The sequence below is a fragment of the Lolium perenne genome, chromosome 2, assembly GCF_019359855.2.
Source record: "Lolium perenne isolate Kyuss_39 chromosome 2, Kyuss_2.0, whole genome shotgun sequence".
Taxonomy (NCBI): domain Eukaryota; kingdom Viridiplantae; phylum Streptophyta; class Magnoliopsida; order Poales; family Poaceae; genus Lolium; species Lolium perenne.
This window is the reverse complement of record NC_067245.2, coordinates 222,350,442-222,363,901: the sequence shown is the minus strand read 5'-3', so window position 1 is coordinate 222,363,901 and position 13,460 is coordinate 222,350,442. Positions and strand designations below refer to the sequence as shown.

General features: G+C 42.9%; 1 long non-coding RNA gene across 1 annotated transcript; it reads left to right on the top strand.

The window, feature by feature from the left end:
* Positions 1 to 7,184: 7,184 nt before the first annotated feature.
* LOC127334993 (uncharacterized) lies at positions 7,185 to 8,748 on the top strand. The gene is made up of 3 exons (XR_007872560.2): positions 7,185 to 7,756; positions 7,831 to 8,079; positions 8,486 to 8,748. It is a non-coding gene; the product is annotated as an uncharacterized lncRNA (long non-coding RNA).
* Positions 8,749 to 13,460: the final 4,712 nt, after the last annotated feature.

The window sequence follows — 13,460 nt, the reverse complement described above, 5'->3', positions numbered from 1 at the left end:
AACGGTAGCAACTTCACCGACTGGTTCCGTCATGTGAGGATCTTCCTCTCTGGCGGAAATCTGCAATTTGTGCTTGATGCACCGCTAGGTGACCCTCCCGTAAACTGAAACCGATGAAGTAAAAGCTGTTTACGAGACTCGGAAAACTCGGTACTCTCAAGTTCAGTGTGCCCTCCTGTGCAGTCTGGAAGCCGATCTTCAAAAACGTTTTGAGCACCACGATCCTCGTGAGTTGGTCAATGAGCTGAAAGCTATATTTGAGACTCATGCGGCCGTGGAATGCTATGAAGCATCGAAACACTTCTTCAGCTGCATGATGGAAGAAGGCAGCTCCGTTAGTGAGCACATGCTCGCAATGACCGGGCATGCGAAGAAACTCAGTGACTTGGGAATAGTGATTCCTAACAGACTGGGGATTAATCGTGTCCTTCAATCACTGCCACCAAGTTACAAGAACTTTGTGATGAACTACCATATGCAGAACATGAACAAGGAGTTACCTGAACTCTTTGGCATGCTAAAAGCTGCTGAGATTGAGATCAAGAAAGAGCACCAAGTGTTGATGGTCAACAAGACCACCAGTTTCAAGAAACAGGGCAAGTCTAAGGGAAAATTCAAGAAGGGTGGCAAAAAAGCTGCCACGCCTCTGTGAAACCTAAGAACGGCCCTAAGCCCGATGCCGAGTGCTATTATCGCAAGGAGAAGGGACACTGGAAGCGTAATTGCTCCAAGTATCTGGCTGATCTGAAGAGCGGCCTTGTCAAGAAAAAGAAAGAAGGTATATCTGATACACATGTTATAGATGCTTATCTCACTGGTTCTCGTTCTAGTACCTGGGTATTTGATACTGGTTCGGTTGCTCATATTTGTAACTCGAAACAGGAACTAAAGAATAAACGAAGACTACTGAAAGATGAAGTGACGATGCGCGTTGGAAACGGATCCAAAGTCGATGTGATCGCTGTCGGCACACTTCCTCTACATCTACCTTCGGGATTAGTTTTAAGCCTAAATAATTGTTATTTTGTACCCGCGTTGAGCATGAACATTATATCTGGATCTTGTTTAATGCAAGACGGTTATTCATTCAAGTCTGAGAATAATGGTTGTTCTATTTTTATGAATAATATCTTTTATGGTCGAGCACCTGAAAAGAATGGCTTATTTCTGTTAGATCTCGATAGTAGTGATACGCATATACATAACATTGATGCTAAGCGAATTAAATTGAATGATAATTCTACTTATATGTGGCACTGTCGTCTTGGTCATATTGGAGTGAAACACATGAAGAAACTCCATACTGATGGATTACTTGAATCACTTGACTTTGAGTCACTTGATAGATGCGAAGCATGTCTAATGGGAAAAATGACTAAGACTCCATTTTCTAGTATGATGGAGCGAGCTACTGACCTATTGGAAATCATACATACCGATGTATGCGGACCAATGAGTGTAGCATCGCGCGGTGGTTATCGTTATGTTCTAACCTTCACAGATGATCTGAGTAGATATGGGTATATCTATTTCATGAAACATAAATCCGAAACTTTCGAGAAGTTCAAAGAATTCCAAAGTGAAGTAGAAAATCAACGTAACAAGAAGATTAAATTTCTACGATCTGATCGTGGAGGTGAATATTTGAGTTATGAGTTTGGCATGCATTTAAAGAAATGCGGAATACTTTCACAATTGACACCGCCGGGAACACCACAACGAAACGGTGTGTCCGAACGTCGTAATCGAACTCTCTTAGATATGGTTCGTTCTATGATGTCTCTTACTGATTTGCCATTATCTTTTTGGAGTTATGCATTAGAGACAGCCGCATTCACTTTAAATAGAGCACCATCAAAATCCGTAGAAACGACACCGTATGAATTATGGTTTAATAAGAAACCTAAGCTATCGTTCCTTAAAGTTTGTGGTTGCGAAGCCTATGTAAAGAAGTTACAGCCGGACAAGCTAGAACCCAAAGCGGAGAAATGCGTCTTCATAGGATACCCTAAGGAAACTATAGGGTATACTTTCTATCACAGATCCGAAGGCAAAATCTTTGTTGCCAAGAACGGAACCTTTCTTGAGAAAGAATTTCTCACTAAAGAAGTGACTGGAAGAAAAGTAGAACTCGATGAGATTGATGAATCTATACTCGTTGATCAGAGTAGCGCAAGATCGGAAGTTGTACCTGTACCGCCTACACCGGCAACAGAGGAAGCTAATGATAATGATCATGAAACTTCGAACGAGGAAACTACCGAACCTCGCAGATCGACAAGGGAACGTGCCACTCCTGATTGGTATGATCCTTGTCTAAATGTCATGATTGTGGACAACAATGATGAGGACCCTACGACGTATGAAGAAGCGATGATGAGCCCAGATTCCAACAAATGTCAAGAAGCCATGAAATCCGAAATGGGATCCATGTATGATAACAAAGTGTGGACTTTGGTAGACTTACCTGATAGCCGAAAGGTTGTCGAGAATAAATGGATCTTCAAGAGAAAAACAGATGCTGATGGTAATATTACTGTCTATAAAGCTCGACTTGTCGCAAAGGGTTTCCGACAAATTCAAGGAGTTGACTACGATGAGACTTTCTCACCTGTAGCGAAGCTAAAATCTGTGAGGATTTTGTTAGCAATAGCTGCATTTTTCGATTATGAGATTTGGCAGATGGATGTCAAAACGGCGTTCCTTAATGGAGACATTGAGGAAGAGTTGTATATGGTACAACCCAAAGGTTTTGTCGATCCTAAAAATGCTGACAAAGTATGAAAACTTCAGCGTTCAATCTATGGACTGAAGCAAGCATCAAGAAGTTGGAACCGACGCTTTGATAAGGTGATCAAAGACTTCGGGTTTATACAGTGTCATGGAGAGGCCTGTATTTACAAGAAAGTGAGTGGGAGCTCTGTAGCATTCCTGATATTATATGTAGATGACATATTATTGATTGGGAATGATATAGAACTATTAAGCAGTGTAAAAGGTTATTTGAATAATAGTTTTTCAATGAAAGACCTTGGTGAAGCATCGTATATATTAGGCATCAAGATTTATAGAGATAGATCAAGACGCTTAATAGGGCTATCACAGAGTATATACCTGGACAAGATTCTAAAGAAGTTTAGAATGGACGAAAGTAAGAAAGGGTTCTTACCTATGTTACCAGGCAAGGTCTTGAGTAAGACTCAAGGACCGGCTACGGCAGAAGAAAGAGAAAGGATGAGTAATATCCCTTATGCCTCGGCAGTAGGATCTATCATGTATGCCATGCTATGTACTAGACCGGATATAGCACATGTTGTTAGTTTGACTAGCAGATATCAAAGTGATCCAGGAATGGAACACTGGACAGCGGTCAAGAATATCCTAAAGTACTTGAAAAGAACTAAGGATATGTTTCTTTGTTATGGAGGTGACCAAGAGCTCGTTGTAAGCGGTTACACCGATGCAAGTTGGAACACTGATCCTGATGACTCTAAGTCACAGTCTGGGTACGTGTTTATATTGAATGGTGCTGCAGTAAGCTGGGCAAGCTCGAAGCAGTGCACGGTGGCGAAGTCTTCAACAGAATCAGAGTACATAGCGGCTTCAGAGGCTTCATCAGAAGCGGTATGGATAAAGAGGTTCATTGTAGAGCTCGGTGTGGTTCCTAGTGCATTGGACCCATTAGTCATCTACTGTGACAACATGGGTGCCATCGCCAATGCACAAGAACCAAGGTCACACAAGAGGCTGAAGCATATCAAGCTGCGTTATCACTCGATTCGCGAGTACATCGAAGATGGAGAAGTAAAGATTTGCAAAGTACACACTGATTTGAATGTAGCAGATCCGTTGACTAAAGCTCTCCCTAGGGCAAAGCATGACCAACACCAGAATGCCATGGGTGTTAGGTATATTACAATGTAATCTAGATTATTGACTCTAGTGCAAGTGGGAGACTGAAGGAGATATGCCCTAGAGGCAATAATAAAGTGGTTATTATATATCTTTATGTTTATGATAAATGTATATATACCATGCTATAATTGTATTAACCGAAACATTAGTACATGTGTGATATGTAAACAACAAAGAGTCCCTAGTATGCCTCTTAACTAGCTTGTTGATTAATGGATGATTAGTTTCATAATCATGAACATTGGATGTTATTAATAACAAGGTTATATCATTGTATGAATGATGTAATGGACACACCCAATTAAGCGTAGCATAAGATCACGTCATTAAGTTATTTGCTATAAGCTTTCGATACATAGTTACCTAGTCCTTATGACCATGAGATCATGTAAATCACTTATACCGGAAAGGTACTTTGATTACATCAAACGCCACTGCGTAAATGGGTGGTTATAAAGGTGGGATTAAGTATCCGGAAAGTATGAGTTGAGGCATATGGATCAACAGTGGGATTTGTCCATCCCGATGACGGATAGATATACTCTGGGCCCTCTCAGTGGAATGTCATCTAATGTCTTGCAAGCATATGAATGAGTTCATAAGAGACCACATATCACGGTACGAGTAAAGAGTACTTGTCAGGAGACGAGGTTGAACAAGGTATGGAGTGATACCGATGATCAAACCTCGGATAAGTAAAATATCGCGTGACAAAGGGAATTGGTATCGTATGTGAATGGTTCATTCGATCACTAAAGTCATCGTTGAATATGTGGGAGCCATTATGGATCTCCAGATCCCGCTATTGGTTATTGGTCGGAGTGAGTACTCAACCATGTCCGCATAGTTCGCGAACCGTAGGGTGACACACTTAAAGTTGGATGTTGAAATGGTAGAACTTGAATATGGAATGGAGTTCGAATATTTGTTCGGAGTCCCGGATGAGATCCCGGACATCACGAGGAGTTCCGGAATGGTCCGGAGAATAAGATTCATATATAGGAAGTCATTTTATAAGATTTAAAATGATTCGGAAGGTTCTATGGAAGGTTCTAGAAGGTTCTAGAAAAGTCCGGAAGAAACCACTATGGAAGGCGGAGTCCCAAAGGGACTCCACCTCCATGGCCGGCCAACCCTAGAGGGGGAGAAGTCCCAAGTGGACTCCCCCAAAGGGGGCCGGCCACCCCCCCACATGGAAGGGGGGAATCCCACCCCAAGTGGGATTCCCACCTTGGGTAGGTTTCCCTATCACATGGAAGGTTTTGGGTTCGGGTCTTATTCGGAGACTTGTAGTCCAACACTTGGGGCTTCCACCTATATAATGAGGGCCAAGGGGAGGGGGCCGGCCACCCCAACAAGCACAAGGTGGCCGCACCACCTCAAGTGGCCGGCGCCCCCCTCTCCCCAAACCCTAGCCGCCCCACTCCTCCACTTCCCGCACGCTTAGCGAAGCTCCGCCGGGTTTCTCCACCACCATCGACACCACGCCGTCGTGCTGTCGGATTCAAGAGGAGCTACTACTTCCGCTGCCCGCTGGAACGGGGAGGTGGACGTCGTCTTCATCAACAACCGAACGTGTGACCGAGTACGGAGGTGCTGCCCGTTCGTGGTGCCGTGATCAAGATCTTCTACGCGCTTTTGCAAGCGGCAAGTGAACGTCTACCGCAGCAACAAGAGCCTCATCTTGTAGGCTTTGGAATCTCTTCAAGGGTGAGACTCGATAATCCCCTCGTTGCTACCGTCTTCTAGATTGCATCTTGGCTTGGATTGCGTGTTCGCGGTAGGAAATTTTTTGTTTTCTATGCAACGAATCCCTACACTTCGATCCATAACAAGTGTCGGGAGATTTTCTACTAATCAAGTATAAAATTTATACTAAGTCTCCCACACTTATTTTTAATTGGAAGAAGTAGTAGAGGTATTTCTTTGAATAAAATATATAGCTAAATAATATGATTGTGGTAATTCATGCAATAGACGTCATACACATGGTAGCTCACATAGTGGATTATCTTCTTTAGAACTAAATCAGCAATTATTTGCAAGGAAATGTAGAGAATCATTACATCTCATCTATGCGAAGTTACATTAATTGGATAAATCTTAGAAAAATGTGTTTGAAATCGTGGCAGATTGATCTCACTACCAAGATGTATTAGGTTGCATTCATTGGCTAATTATGACAAAAGGAACTTACCATATCACAGTTTCAGAGTAGTGTATTCGGTAACTGGAACGAACTCATTAGCGAAACATTTTAGAGGAATATAGGTTTGTGCCACATTTGTATCAGTTTCTAGCACAGTAATCAGCTAAATGTAGGACCGTAATCCTCCCATTTCCCCATTAGAAGCTAATCCTCTCATTTTGATCTTTAGCATTATGCGTAGTTCGTGTTAATTAGTGCATGCAAAGTACTAGTAGCATCATCATGCTCACATATACATATATCTGAGCCTAAAGGAAAGAGAGCAAAGCAGCTCGACGTGAGTGTCAGAACCACTACACCGTCGTCCATCCTAATCTGCACCTCACCAGCACGTACAGAAACCACAAATTAACTTAATTAGCGGCTAAACCTCCACCATAAACCTCCCATGCACGGTTCGCGCTGGTCCATGTATTATCTAAATCTAATCCAACTGGCACTCATTAGTGGAACATCACCCATGGCCATCCGTCTCCTTCCACTAGTTACTTTTTCTCTTAATTTCTTTCGCTGTGTTCTTCGGCATAGTGCAGATAGTTTAAGCTAACAAATTCACGAGATCAGGTTTAAAATGGCTCCAAATTGCACTACAATAGTTTGTGGTGTGAGACCTTGATCAAAAGTTTGCAGATCCTTCGTTATGCAGAAACAAATAATTAAAATATCTTCTGGTGATGAACAATAATTAAAATAACCTGTCTTTTGTGCCCTTTTATGGGGTCTGCTTTGCTTAAGAAGGAAAATGCTGACCAAGTGGATTTAGCAGTGTTGGTAACTCATAGTATGTTTAATCATGCCAACTGTTGGTTTTTTATAGACTTATAGTACCTTTAATCCCATCCAACCTTTTGTTTTTATAGACTCATAGTATGTTCACTTGTTTCTATGGCCCATAGTATGCAATTCAACCTTGGTTTGGTAGAGGCACGGGTGATTAAGCTTCCATTTTCTAGAACAAGTATGTTTAATTGTGCCAGTTATTGGTTTGACCTATGTATGTAGAGCTCTTTTACGGTGATTGGCACGGAACTTTGGTTCCGTCTAATCGTATTATGGTTCCGTCTAATCTAATTTTTCGTGACCGTTGATTAAATCTGTGATAACTTTCCTGTAACTTCTATAATACTATGATAATTCTGAACGGACATTTTAGACTCCAACTCATCGAATCAGTATCAAACCAAAATCAAAAGCTGATAGAAAAGGAAAAGGGGGCCAAATCAGAACAGAAACGAGTCGTGTTCTTCCCACGAGCGACAGCCGCCGCCGCCGACGCCGCCGCCGCCCCGCAGCCTCCGCCGCCACCCCTTGCCCCGACGCGTGGACTGACGGCCTCGGCCTCTCGGTCGCACCCCGCTCTCCTCCGTCGCATCCGCGAGGCGCCACCGCGAGCCGCCGCCCCTCCCCCCGTCGCGGGACTCACAGCCCGGCCTCTTTGTTTAATTGGAGATTTCATTAATTGATTTACAATTTCTTTGGTGTATCCAGATGCGGATAATTGATCGCAATTGCGAAATTCCTCATGAAGGACCTTTCTGTGATCTGATGTGGAGTGACCCGGAAGAGATACGGACATGGGGTGTTAGTCCCCGTGGAGCAGGTTGGCTTTTTGGCTCACGGGTGACAACAGAGGTATATTGATGTTTTTTATTCTGGATTGTCTCTATGATGTTTTCATCCACTGACTGCCTGTTGTCCTAATGCAGTTCAACCATGTTAACAATCTTGAGTTAGTTTGCCGGGCTCATCAACTAGTCCAGGAAGGCCTAAAATACATGTTCGAAGACAAGGGTCTTGTAACTGCGAGCTCTCAGTTTTCATATCTCAGACTTGTTCTTGAACTTGTAACAAGTTCCGGGTGCTCATTTTAATTTATTTTCCGGGTGTGGTCTGCACCTAATTATTGTTACAGATGTGGCAACGTTGCTTCTATACTGAGCTTCGGCGAAAATATGGTAGGTCATTCGGTATTTCTATGTCTTATGGACTTCATCTTGTCTAGTTCAGTTACTATCTTCAACCTCCAATAATCTGCTATAGATATTTCATTTGCCTTCAAAACCTCAAAGAAATTGTTCCGCTTATGCTTTGAATACTTTGATAGGTGTTAGTGGAAACTTTTACGGCTAATATCAATTCAATTGTTTTGTATATGAACTTAGGAGATCCTAATAGCTTAGCCAGGTAGAAAAAGCTTGGCAACTTAGTTTTCTACCTATTTTGGTCCTGGTTAATACAGTAGTACATAGTAGTGTTGTAGTGCATACCATAATTTCAGTTATCTCCTGAAAAACAGGGATTGGTTATGTCATTTTTTGTATTTCATAATTTCATTCTGCTGTGTTTTTACTCCATTCGCAGGAAAGAGAGGTCAAGTTCTTCACGGAGACCGACGAGAACAACCAAATGCGAGGGCCTAGGACCTCAGTCCCATATTTTCTTTGACCTCTTTTGTACATTGTGTTTTGTGGTTTCTATTTTTCGGGGGCTAAAGATCAATCCAATAGGTGTGTTCATTGTTGTAGCTTCAGCTCATAGTGCAGTGTGATTATCTGATGCAGTTGATGTTACTGGTTAATTTAACCCGTTGTAAGATACTCCCTCCGGTCTCTTTTAATTGACTCGGATTTAGTACAACTTTGTACTAAATTCGAGTCAATTAAAAAGGACCGGAGGGAGTAGATTATTGCGTGTGTAGCTGCCATTGCCACATGTTCTTTTTTCCCTTCATCACCTATCTGCCCCAAAGTTAAGTTCAATCTGCTGGAAGCCTGGAACGTGTCAACACATGGAGGAAGAGGAAGGGGAACCGAAAGAATACTAGAAGCTGTCAACTAGCATTGCCTTGTGCAGATCAAAGTCTCCAAGGCAGGGCCATTGTATGATTGTATCTTTCTCATCATTCAACTCAGGAACCTTAATTTAAACCATTTTAAAGCTAACTCTGTTGATGTAGTTAAATTTTGCGATGAATGTCGAACATTCTGAGTTCTTTGATGCTGTTCTGTACTTCTGTTTCTGTGGGATGAAGCATAAGACTCATTCAGTAAATGATTGAAGGGTTTCTTTTTGTTCATACTGAATTTGATTGTGCGGCAGGGCTTGGCAATTCATATTCACTGGAATGTACTCAAAACTGAACTGAAAGCTCTCTTACTGAGACGAGTTTCTCTAGTTCACGCTTTTGCAAAATCTTCTGGCAGACTAGAAGCACGACAAACTGCTAATTTTTCTGAAGCTGCTACATTTCCAAATGTAACCTAGATATCTTCTCCTAATTTCGTTGTCCATGTAATGCACGCTGTCAGCAACGTAAAAAAAATCGCCGCAGCGACACTGTCGTCTGAGTGTACAAGAAATGCTTCCTGCTGTAGCGAGTTCCTCTAGACTTTGCCGGACAGAAAGGCTTGGAATCGGCATGCCTCGCTTTGTCACCACGTACCGGCGCACCAACAAAGAGATATTTAACCTGGCCACCATTGTTCCAAGCAAGAGAGTTTCATAGAAAGCTAGGCAAGTAGCAATGGAGAAAGCAAAAATAATGGAGCAGCACTATGGAGGCAACGATTCAGGGTCGGTTGGAGACGGCATGAGCATCTTCGGCCAGAGCATCGACGTGAGGCGGCGAAGCAAGCTCAGGAGACGAGCTACACACAAGGTAAACTTATTATCAAAAACTTATCTTGCCAAGCTCAGGAGGCTGTATTGACATCCAATGTGGCACATGCAAAATATTTCATATGACGCTGTGGATGCGGCAAGAGTCAGCTTGGACTACCCTCTTTCGGGCGCCATGAGCGGGCGAGGAGGACGGCGGCGGGCGCCTGCTGCAGCTCCGAGGCGCGCGCCCTCGTGCTGAGTCCCCTCCGCTCCGTCGCCCTACCCTCCGACGCGGCCCCCTCCCCTCTATCGCCGAGCTCACCGGAAGGTCCATGGCCTCTCCTTCGTCGCTGGGCAGAGCTCTGACGCGTCCCTCTCCCCTCCGTCGCTGGACAGAGCGCCCTCTCCCCTCCGTCGCTGGACAGAGCGCCCCCTCCCCTCCGTCGCTGGGCAGAGCTCCGACGTGGCCCCCTCCCCTCCGTCGCTGGGCAGAACTCGCCGGATATGTGGCTCTCCTCCGTCGCTCGTATCCAGAGAGTGAGAGATGAGAGAGAGCGAGAGATGGGACTTGGGAGACGGAGCGGATGACAGAGTGAGAGATAAATCGGTGAGTTCTAATTTTTTTTGTGAGAATAGTACGAGCTTCATGATATGTGCATATATCATCAATTTGTGTTGCTTTAAGATTTGTGTATTATCATCGGATGATTTGGCCGCTTAAAAGGACGGTTGTTTTTTATAATATTCGCAAAATATATATCAGGTTCCGGTCCCACCGAATTTGGTTCCGGTCCCGCAATTTTGGTTCCGTGAGTTTGGTTCCGTCTAATTATCACCGTTAGATGGGGGCAGATGGACGGTTATTAAAAATGCCAATCACCCTAAAACTTGTAATGTATATATACCATTTAGCTTTCTTGTAAATTTTGGAATAACCCTACCCCCCCCCCCCCCCCCCCCCACACACACACACCACACACACACAAAGAAAATAAAAAATAAAAAAGCACAATCCACTTCAAGCACTTTACAAATGAACATTAAGTATACATGATGCAATTAAATATGTCGCACCATGTCAATCCTTCCACTTCACTATGCGTGCGGATGTTAGGCTAATAGGCCACATGTCTATCCGTAGTCCACTCACCTTAACACTAGACTAGACAACCATTCAAAACAGAGCAGAACAAGGGGCGGTGACAGAGAAATGACTTACTGCTTATTATTTTCTAATCCAAGTCTTTTTTAGCATACATAAGTCGAAGTTCTAGCGACCTTCTAGTTTTATAGCCGTGTCAACGTAAAAGCTAAACCAAGCAAAAGGATTTACCCTATTTGGCATATTTTATGGTCCCAAATCGCCATCAAGTTTGACAGCCTTCTTGATTTTGTGTGGCCAGAGAACTCGGCAGCTATGAGCTGTGAAAGCGACACACACGTATGCACTAGCTAGGCAAAAGAAAGTCAGGTTCGGCAGTCACTTTAAAAAAGTTGGGTTTGCCTGTATTTTTCTGGCTGACATCTAGAGACTGCTATGTTCAGATTAAATTTTCCATGCAACATAAATAATCAAGGAAAATTCTATTTTAAATCAAGATCATATCATATTTGGTTCAGAAATTATGACATCATATTTATTAAACACAGAACTTTACCGTTAAAAAAACCAACACTTTCTAAACCATTCAAGATAAACCTGTTGGAAGTTGTTTCTTTGCATTACTGGTGTTTTAGCAAGGTAAGAACATTCGTAGATGTACTAAATGCTTTAAGATAATAATAATACTTAAAAATATGACTATATATATCTCATGCGGGAAAGCACAAGATATGGCACAATTGCCCCGTTCCCTTGCTGAGCCTGATGGCTACAAGATTGACTTTGGAGATTAAATCCTAAGACCGACCTATGGTTAGACTCGACATCATTTATGCGCGTGATACAAATACTTCAAGAAGGCTTTGCTTACGATTGTGTATTTACAGGAGTTGTGTATTTGAGTAGGGTTTGTGTTAGGTTGGTGGGCTATCATGAGACAAACGACCTCAGATTCAACTTTCCTAGCTTTGCCTAACACTTGTAAATAATAAATAATATATGATTGTGTGCATCAACGATGGAGAGGGTATGCAGGGGCCGGAGATACCTCCTTCTTTTCAAAAAATTCCCACGCAACTCTCTTAAACATGCAATTAATTACAAGGTTAATTTTTGCAAGGTCCCGCTTAGTCTAGATGATTTGATCCGATTGTATGGATGAAACCAAACTCATACTCTCTCCCACCAAAATATGAGATGTGTAACTTTTGTTTTAAGTAACATATAAGATACAACATATACGCTTTGAAAGAGATGGATCTAATAATGCTTGACCTACTAGCACATTTATCTCCCAAATGTTGGATGTCCGCTCTCTTCAAACTTTTAACCGAAAGAGGTAGCCCGAGATATTGAAGCGGGAAAGATTTCCTCTTGGCGGGAAAGATTACCAGTTGGAACGGGAAGTATGTCACCATGGCCAGCCACACCGAATTGGTGAAGTCGGTCCTTGCCTCCCAAGCTATCTACTACTTGACGCCCCTCTCCATTCCGGCGAGCACCTTGAATTTCATTAATAAGATTGATCGAGCTTTCATTTGGTCGGCCAAAGAACACACAATGGGTGCTAAGTGTAAGGTGAATTGGAACTTGGTTTGTCGCCCCAAGATGGTTGATGGCCTTGGGTGGCCATGGCTTGAGTTGAAGGACCCAACCAAATCCTTGCACATTGGATGATATGGAAATTTTCTATGCCGCCACCACCATCACAGCGGGCAATGACAAGAAGACACCATTTTGATATGCACTTTGGTTTGGGGGTAAAAAACCAATTGAGGCGGCGCCTCTAACTTTCTCCTCCTCCAAGAGGACGAATTGGAAAGTGCCTCAAGCTTTACATGGTAATGCGTGGGTGGATAAAGTGGATTTGGAGCAAGACTTCACTATGGAACACTTATCCCAATTTGTGGAGCTATGATGATTCATCGATAATTTCCAACTTAATGAAAATGTGAAGGAGGACATTGTTTGGAGGCTCACTTTGAATGGCCAATACACAGCAAAATCCGCTTATGAAGTTCAGTTCTTTGGATCTACTCTATCTAGCCTAAACAAGTTGGTTTGGAAGGCATGGAGAAGGTAAAATATTTTGCTTGCCTTGCAAACCAAAATAGGATTTGGACGGCCGGCCATTTGGCTAAGTGGGTGTGGCTAAATTGTGGCTTATGTCCATCATGCAAGCAATGCACGGAGTCTGTTAACCGCATTTTTGTTCATTGTTGCTTCAGCATTCGTCTTTGGAAAAAGGTCAAAGATTGGCTGGGCATCCATGAGCCTCACACTCACCTTTGGTCGGATCTCGCTTTCCCCGAGTGGTGGAACATGATGTCCACCAATGGCTTCCCTCGCTATGCTCATCTCTTGGGAAATTTGGAAAGAGCGAAACGGTATGGTGTTCAACAACAAGCATGCGCCCCTCGCAAATCATCTTCGATAAGCTTAGAAAAGAAGCTAGACCTTGGGTTTGAATGGGCGCAAAAAGGGGTAACTTGATGCCGGGAGAGTATACTTGTAATAATTCGCAAACCTTTATTTTCTTGTAAACTCTCTCCTTAATTAATAGATGAGGCAAAACTTTTACCCATGTTTCCAAAAAAATGTTTGACCTAATATTATAGATACCAGTACGTTTCT